The sequence below is a fragment of the Loxodonta africana genome, chromosome 4, assembly GCF_030014295.1.
Source record: "Loxodonta africana isolate mLoxAfr1 chromosome 4, mLoxAfr1.hap2, whole genome shotgun sequence".
Lineage (NCBI taxonomy): Eukaryota > Metazoa > Chordata > Mammalia > Proboscidea > Elephantidae > Loxodonta > Loxodonta africana.
In genome coordinates, this window is record NC_087345.1 from 83,184,877 (window position 1) to 83,192,912 (window position 8,036).

The following is an 8,036-nucleotide window of genomic DNA, read 5'->3' on the forward strand; positions in this document are numbered from 1 at the left end:
CCTATGCTACTGTTATAAAATTTTTATAAATCAATTAATAAGAACTTGCATGTGAGATGGTTTTAATAGTGTGTTGAGCCATAAATTACTGCTGCCTGTTGCAAAGACCATTTTCCTCGTATCATGTGTATCTGAATTATAAATGCAGGTTGAGTAGAAATAAGGAGTCAACTATGAGAAATTCACACAATAACAACTGACCAATGACCACAACTAAAATTGTGATGTTTATCTTTCTATTCCATGCCTGCATGTTGAGTGTAACTGGGAACCTAACAATCACCTTTGTTGATTCTCAACTTAAAAATGCCATGTACTTTTTCTCGCAAAATTTGTCTTTCTTAGAAATCTTGTTTATATCTGCTTATATTCCCAGAGACTTGTGAAGGTATCAACAGGTGACAAGATATATATGACAACTGTGTCATTCTATTTATTATTATTATTTTTTACTGACTTCTTTGCTGTTACAGATTTTTTTCCCCCAGCCATCATGTCCTATGACTAATACATAGCCAGCTGCAAACCTCTACATTACATGACCATCATGAACAACAAGGTCAGAAGTTGACTCGTCCTTTGTTGCTGGACAGCTGGCTTGTTGATCATACTCCCACTACGAAGCCTGGGCCTAAATCTGGAATTCTCTGACTCTAATGTCATTGACCATTTTGTCTGTGATGCAGCCCCTCTCCTAAACATCTCATGCTCAGAAACATGGTTCATAGAGCAGTGGTCATAGTTTGTGCTCTGTTGACCTTTGTCATGACCCTTATATGTGTTGTCCTGTCCTATGTGTACATCATCAAGACCATTCTTCAATTCCTTTCTGCCCAGCAAAGGAAAAGGGCATTTTCTACCAGCTCTTCCCACATGATTGTGGTTTCCATCACCTATGGAAGCTGCGTCTTAATCTATGTCAAACCTTCAGCAAAGAATTCAATGGCCATTAATAAGGGTGAGATGGTGCTCATTACTTCCATCACCCCCATGCTGAACGCCTTCATTTACACCCTGGGAAACAAGCAGGTAAAACAAGCCTTCAATGATTCAATCAAAAGGATTGCATTGTTCTTAAAGAAGTAAGAAAATTTGCTAATGTAGAGCATTCACATTTATGTAAAAAGATTTAAAGTGCCTATGCTGTGTCTTTAAACATTTGTTCCTTTCCTTTCTAGCAAGACAGAATTATCAGGATAGCACTTCTTGATAAAAAAATATATTACATTTCCAGATAGCTAAAATATGACTTCATACCAAGCCAAACCTTAATAGAGCTGCAAACAAAATGAAACAAAACAGAACCAGTAAGTTCATCTTATTAAATGTTTTGCCCCAAGTGTGCTTATTGCCCATTCCAGCTGCAGCTTTTTAGGGCCTTTTTGACTCCTGGCAACATTCCAGGTTATTTTTCTTTTGGCTTTAAACTATAAGCTAAAGAAGGAGAATGGCGTCAGGCCAGTAGGTTTAATATTAATGATGAACTTTAATCTTGAAGTATTAGTATTATTAAAGGGGTTAATCTTGGTGTTATGATCACAATGAATACAGTAGCTACCACTTAGATAATCATTAGAGATTTGTAATTGTTGTTTACATGAAATAATAAACTTAAAAAATATATTTTATTTTCACTTCATATTTTATCTTCACTCCACAAATATGTAACTGAAGCTCAGGAGAGTTAAGTGATGAAACGCAGGGTGAAATCAGGATGCAAATTAATTTTTATTAGACTTAAACCCTGAGTTTTTACAGCTTGTGAAGCTCCAGTGGCACACATTTCAGCATTAAGATCTCCTCAGGGGACACCTTAGGAAAGTCTACATATACCAAATAGAGGTATTATTTAATTTATAAAACTGAAAAATCAAGAGATCTCGAATAGGAAAATAATTACGTGAAATACAGCATGTCATTTTAATATAAGCATTTGTAATGTATGAAGAAAGGAAAATATTTATCATATGAGAAAATATTTTGATCTTAACTTTTATATTGACCAACAGAAAACTACTAGCCAAAAGGTTCTTGACTTGAACTTCCACAGGCACCTTGGAAGACAGGCCTGACAATCTGCTTCTGAAAGGTCACACAGCCTTGGAAACTCTATAGAGCAGTTCTACTCTACACACACAGTTTCCCATGATTTGGAATTCACTCCACGGCAACTAACAAAAACAAGGATTTGTGTATACTGGTAATCGGTGGCATAGTGGTTAAGCACTACCACTGCTGACCATAAGGTCAGCAGTTTGAATCTGCCAGGCGCTCCTTGGAAATTCTATGGGGCAGTCCTACTCTGCCCTATAGGGTCGCTGTGAGTCGGAATCGACTCGACGGCATTGGTTTTTTTTTTTTGGGGGGGGGTATCTCATTGTGGTTTTAATTTGCATGCCTTTTTTTTTTTTTTTTTTATGTGCCACTGAGTTGGTTCCAACTCATAGTAACCCTCTGTGCTACAAAACAAAACACTGCCTGGTCCTGTGCCATCCTCACCATCATTGCTATGTCAGAGCCCATTTTTAGCCACTGCGTCAGTCAATCTTGTTGAATGTCACCTCTTCTTCATTGACCCTCTACTTTATCACACAATATTCTGCTGCTATTGATAAGGTTTTCCTTGGCCAATCGTTTCAAGTAGATAACCAGGTCCTTCCACCTAGTTTGTCTTATTCTGCTAGCTCCACTTAAACCTGTCCACAATGGGTGAGTCTGCTGGTGTTTGAAATATCGGTGGCATAGCTTCCAGCACCACAGCCACACACAAACCACCACAGTATGACAAACCAATAGACAAACAGTTTTGACCATCTTTTTATACAGTTATTTGCTATCCATATAGTTTCTCTGGTGAAATTGCTGTTTAGATATTTTGCCTCATTGAAATTGGGTTTTGTTCTTTTTGCTATTACTGAGTCTGAGTTTTATTTATACATCTGAATAAAAGCCTTTTTGGTAAAAATGTGAACTGCAAATGTTTTTTGATAGATTTTAAAGAAAACCACTCTTACTCAGAGTGCAACATGCAGGGTCAAAAATTATGTTTGAGGTTGATTGGATGTACCTAGTTGATGTATTAAGTATGGAAACAGATTTTCCAGAAAACAAAATAAATTCTGTATTATAAAAAGTAAAGATTCGATGACATGACTGTAACAATGGGTGACGTGGAAAGGAAAGCAATTACTCTGTTAATGGAACATCAAAAGTTACATGAAGGGAAATTGTCATGATTAGCACGCCTTAAAGACAGAATTTCTATTCCTCTGTGGATGATACAATCTGAGTGATCTTGGAGTATTAGTAGCCTCCTTAGTTTTGTATAAAATATTGCAGTAGTTAATGTGAGACAAATATGAAAGCTACCTGTGAAATTATGGCCGAGGTAGTTGTGCAACATATGACACAATCCAGACATAACACTTAAAAACCCATATATTTCTTGACACAGTGCACAACTGATGTGCCAAGAAAGGTCTTCAGAAGTTCCATTTTTGGTTCCAAGCTCTTTCTGGTTCTCCTGTGTCTCATAATTATTTATACCCTTCAAATTAACTAGTATATCTTCACACTGTGAAAGATTTCTGATTATTGGAATGAGGACACAGGGCTTTTATTTTTTTAACCTCACATATTAACAGAATAAAGAGAACTTATTATTTGATATTGGTAAACGATGTAGAAAATTTTTCTGACAATTTCAAAAATCTGTTATGACAAAGAACTCTTAGATGACAAGGAATAGAAGGGCACCTTCTGCATGTGAAGAAAAAATCTGCAAATCTCTACAACTAACAATGTAGTTAATGAAGAAATATTATACAATTGAAGTTCAAAAAAGACTAACATGTTCACTATCACTACTTGTTTTCAATATTGAATGGAGGGTCTAGCAAAAACAAAAAGGTGGAAAAGAAATAAAATGTATAAAAATTCAAAAAGAGGAACTTAAATCACTGTAATTCACTGATGACATAAATAACTATGTAGAAAATCCAAAATATACCAAAAAATTATTAAAATCAATAAGTGAATTTTTCAAAATTGATAAATACAAAACCCATGTGCAAAATATTAAACAATGCAGGAAGCATCAAGAGTAGATGGAAGGAATACACAGAGTCACTATACCAAAAAGAATTGGTCAATAGTCAAACATTCCAAGAGGTAGCATATATCAAGAACTAATGGTACTGAAGGAAGAAGTCCAAGCGGCACTGAAGGCATTGGCGAAAAACAAGGCTCCAGGAATTTAAGGACCAGCAATTGAGATGTTTCAATAAACAGATGCAGCACTTGAAGAGTTTGCTTTTCTATGCCAAGAAGTTTGGAAGACAGCTACCTGGCCAACTGACTGAAAGACATCCATATTTGTGCCCATTCCAAAGAAAGGTGATGCAACAGATAGCAGAAATTATCAAAGAATATCGTTAATATCACATGCAAGTATAAATTTGCTGAAGATCATTTAAAAACAGTTACAGCAGTACATCCACAGGGAACTGCCAGAAATTCACCCTGGATTCAAAGAGAACGTGGAATGAAGGTTATCATTGCTGATGTCAGATGGATCCTGGCTGAGAGCAGAGAATACCAGAAAGATGCAAACCTGTTTTTACTGACTATGCAAAAGCATTTGACTCTGTAAATCATAACAAATTATGGATAACATTATGAAGAATGGGAATTCCAGAACACTTAATTGTGCTCACAGGGAACCTGTACATAGACAAAGAAGCAGTCCTTCAAACACAATAAGGTGGTAGTGCATGCTTTAAAATAAAAAATGGTGTGTGTCACGGTTGCATCTTTTCGCCACGCTTATTACAGCTTTACACTGAGTAAATCATTCAAGAAGCTGGAGTACATGAAGAAAAAAGGGCATAAGAATTAGTGGAGGACTCATTAATTACCTCCTATATGAAGATGAGGTGTAGTGGTTAAGTGCTGTGGCTGCTAACCAAGAGGTCGGCAGTTCAAATCTGCCAAGCGCTCCCTGGACACTCTATGGTGCAGTTCTACTGTGTCCTATAAGGTCGCTATGAGTCAGAATCGACTGAACGGTAGTGGATTTGGTTTGGTTTTTGGATATGTAGACAACAAAACTTTGCTGGCTGGAAGTGAAGAGGACTTGAAACACTCACTGATGAAGATCAAATGCAGCTTTCAGTATGAATTACACCTCAACATAAAGAGAACAAAAATCCTCACAACTGGACCAATGAGCAACATCATGATACACAGAGAAGAGACTGAAGTTGTCAAGTACTTTGTTTTATTTGGATTCGTAATCAATGCCTCCAGAAACAGTAATCAAGAAATCAAATGATGCATTGCATTGGGCAAATCTGCAGCAAAAGACCTCTTTAAAATGTTAAAAAGCAAAGGTGTCACTTTAAGGACTGAGGTGCACCTGACCCAAGCCTTTGGGTTTTTTCATTTGCTCATATTCATGGAAAAACTCAATAATAAATACAAAAGACTGAAGAAGAACTGATGCCTTTGAATTTTAACGTTGCCAATGGATATTGGAAATATCATGGAATTGCCAAAGAATAAACAAGTCTGCCTTGGAAGTAGAGCCAGAAAGCTCCTTTGAAGCAAAGATGGTGAGAATTTGTCTCACATACTTTGGATGCTTCATCAGGAAGGACCATTTCCTGGAGAAGGACATCACATGCTTGGTAAAGTAGGTGGTCAGTGAAAAAAAAAGAAAACCCTCAACGAGATGGCTTAGCACAGTGGCTGTAATAATGAGCTCAAGCATATCCATGGTGAGGTTGGCTCAGGACCAGGAAGTGTTTCATTCTGTTGTACATAGGGCAGGTGTGATGGCACCTAACAACAACAATATCAACAAGGAGTTGTAAAGGAAATTTATGAAACGATATCTTTTAATGTTAAAAAAAATTATTTCATAAGAAAAATTCAAACAAAATGTAAAAGCTCTACACTAAAAACATTGCTAAGAGGAATCAAAGAGAACTGAACAAATAAAGAGATATCTTGTATATATGAATTTGCTTTTATTTTTAATGGCAATTACAGGCTTGGTAAAGAAGTAAAAAAAATTACATTTCTGGTTAACTACCCATAGGAAGACTTTACATTGTTAAAATATCAATCTTCTCCAATTGACCTATTGATTCAATAAAATCCCAACCAAACTCCTGGAAAATATTAACTTTTGTGCAATTGGGCAAGTTCATCATAAAATTTATATAAAACCATTGGTGATAAAAGTTCAAAAGTGGTTATTTATGTGGGATTATTCCAGTGGCACTTGTGAGAGGGTAACAAAGGAACCTTTTGAAGTGATGAAAATGTTTTTTTCTCACGATTCCTGATGTACATGGTAATTATACCAGTATATAGTAGTAGTATACACAAGGAAAATTCATTGAGATTTATACTTAGTATTCTTGTGCTTACTGTAAACCTTACCAAAATTTAAAAAAAAAAAAATTTACAATAACAACATAAGAGCCATGAATACTTCACATGAAATGTTCAGAACAAAAATATCCAGAATTTCAGAATGGAAAAAAACTATATAACTTTATTATTTAGTCATTAAAAGAACAAATAGCATTTTGACCCAGTGTGTATACTTCTGGCAATAATTCTAACAAATATGCAAGTTTTTCTTATTAGATATCTTTTTCAGAATTTGTTTTGGTTGTAGAAATGGATGTAAGTCTACATTTGTTTTAGGTATTGGTAAAACAATGGGGATACATAAAGAAAAAATTTTAATACTAGTGAAAATTTACAGAAAAACATGGATTTATAACAACAGAAAATAATCTAAAAATCTCATGAACTTTTAAGATACTGAAAAAATAATTGCAATAAAATATTCATATATAATTACATGTATATGAATTTACAATAGGTGTAGAGGTTGAAGAATACTTGACAAGTTATGTATCTAACTATACAAATTGTTGTTAATGTGGAAACGAAAACCGAACATGTTGCCACGAAGTCAGTTAGGACTCGTAGCTACCCAATAGAATAGAGTAGAAGTGTCTCATAGGGTTTCCAAAAAGCGGATGGTGAGTTTGAACTTCTGACCTTTTGGTTATCGGGCAAGCTCTTAATCACTTTGCCTCCAGGGCTCCTATTAATGTATACTTACATTTATTGATTTTAATTTTTCATTGTGCATTAGGTGAAAGTTTACAGAGCATATTAGTTTCCCTGTTTATTACTTTTAAATAATAACTATAAAATAATTGGACGTATTTGTATAAATAAATGTCAGGAACACATACATTCTAATGTAAGCTGTATAGTTCATGGCATTTCACGTATTTCTCCTATTTTTTGTTCTCTAGTTTAAATTTCCCAAATACAATAAATAATTCATGTAACAAACCAGTAATCAAGAAGTATGGTCTCTAATGGAACAGAATTGAGAATCCAGGCATAAATCCATCTACATATGAGCAGGTGATATTTGACAAAGTCCCAAAGTCTGTTAAACAGGGAAAAGGCAGTCTCTTTAACAAATGGTGCTGGCATAACTGGATATCTATCAGCAAAAAAAAATGAAACAAGATCAGTACCTCACACCATGCACAAAAACTAACTCAAAATGGGTCAAAGACCTAAATATAAAATCTAAAACAATATAGATCATGGAAGAAAAAATAAAGACAACTCTTGGAGCCCTAATACCTGTCATAACAGTATAAAAAAACATTACAAACAATGCACAAACACCAGAAGAGAAACTGGATAACTGGGAGCTCCAAAAAAATCAACACTTATGTTCATCCAAAGACTTCATCAAAAGAGTAAAAAGATTACCTACTGACTGGGAAAAAGTTTTTGGCTATGACAAATCTGATCAGTGTCTGCTCTCTAAAACCTACATGATACTACAAAAACTCAACTACAAAAAGACAAACAATCCAATTTAAATAACGGGCAAAGGATATGAACACTTCACCAAAGAAATATCAAAGAAGACATTCAGGCAGCTAACAGATACATGAGCAAATGCTCATGATCATTGCCATTAGAGA

The 8,036-nt window shown here is 35.0% G+C and overlaps 1 pseudogene; it reads left to right on the forward strand.

The window, feature by feature from the left end:
* Positions 1-203: 203 nt before the first annotated feature.
* LOC100667277 (olfactory receptor 6C2-like) lies at positions 204-1,232 on the forward strand (annotated as a pseudogene).
* Positions 1,233-8,036: the final 6,804 nt, after the last annotated feature.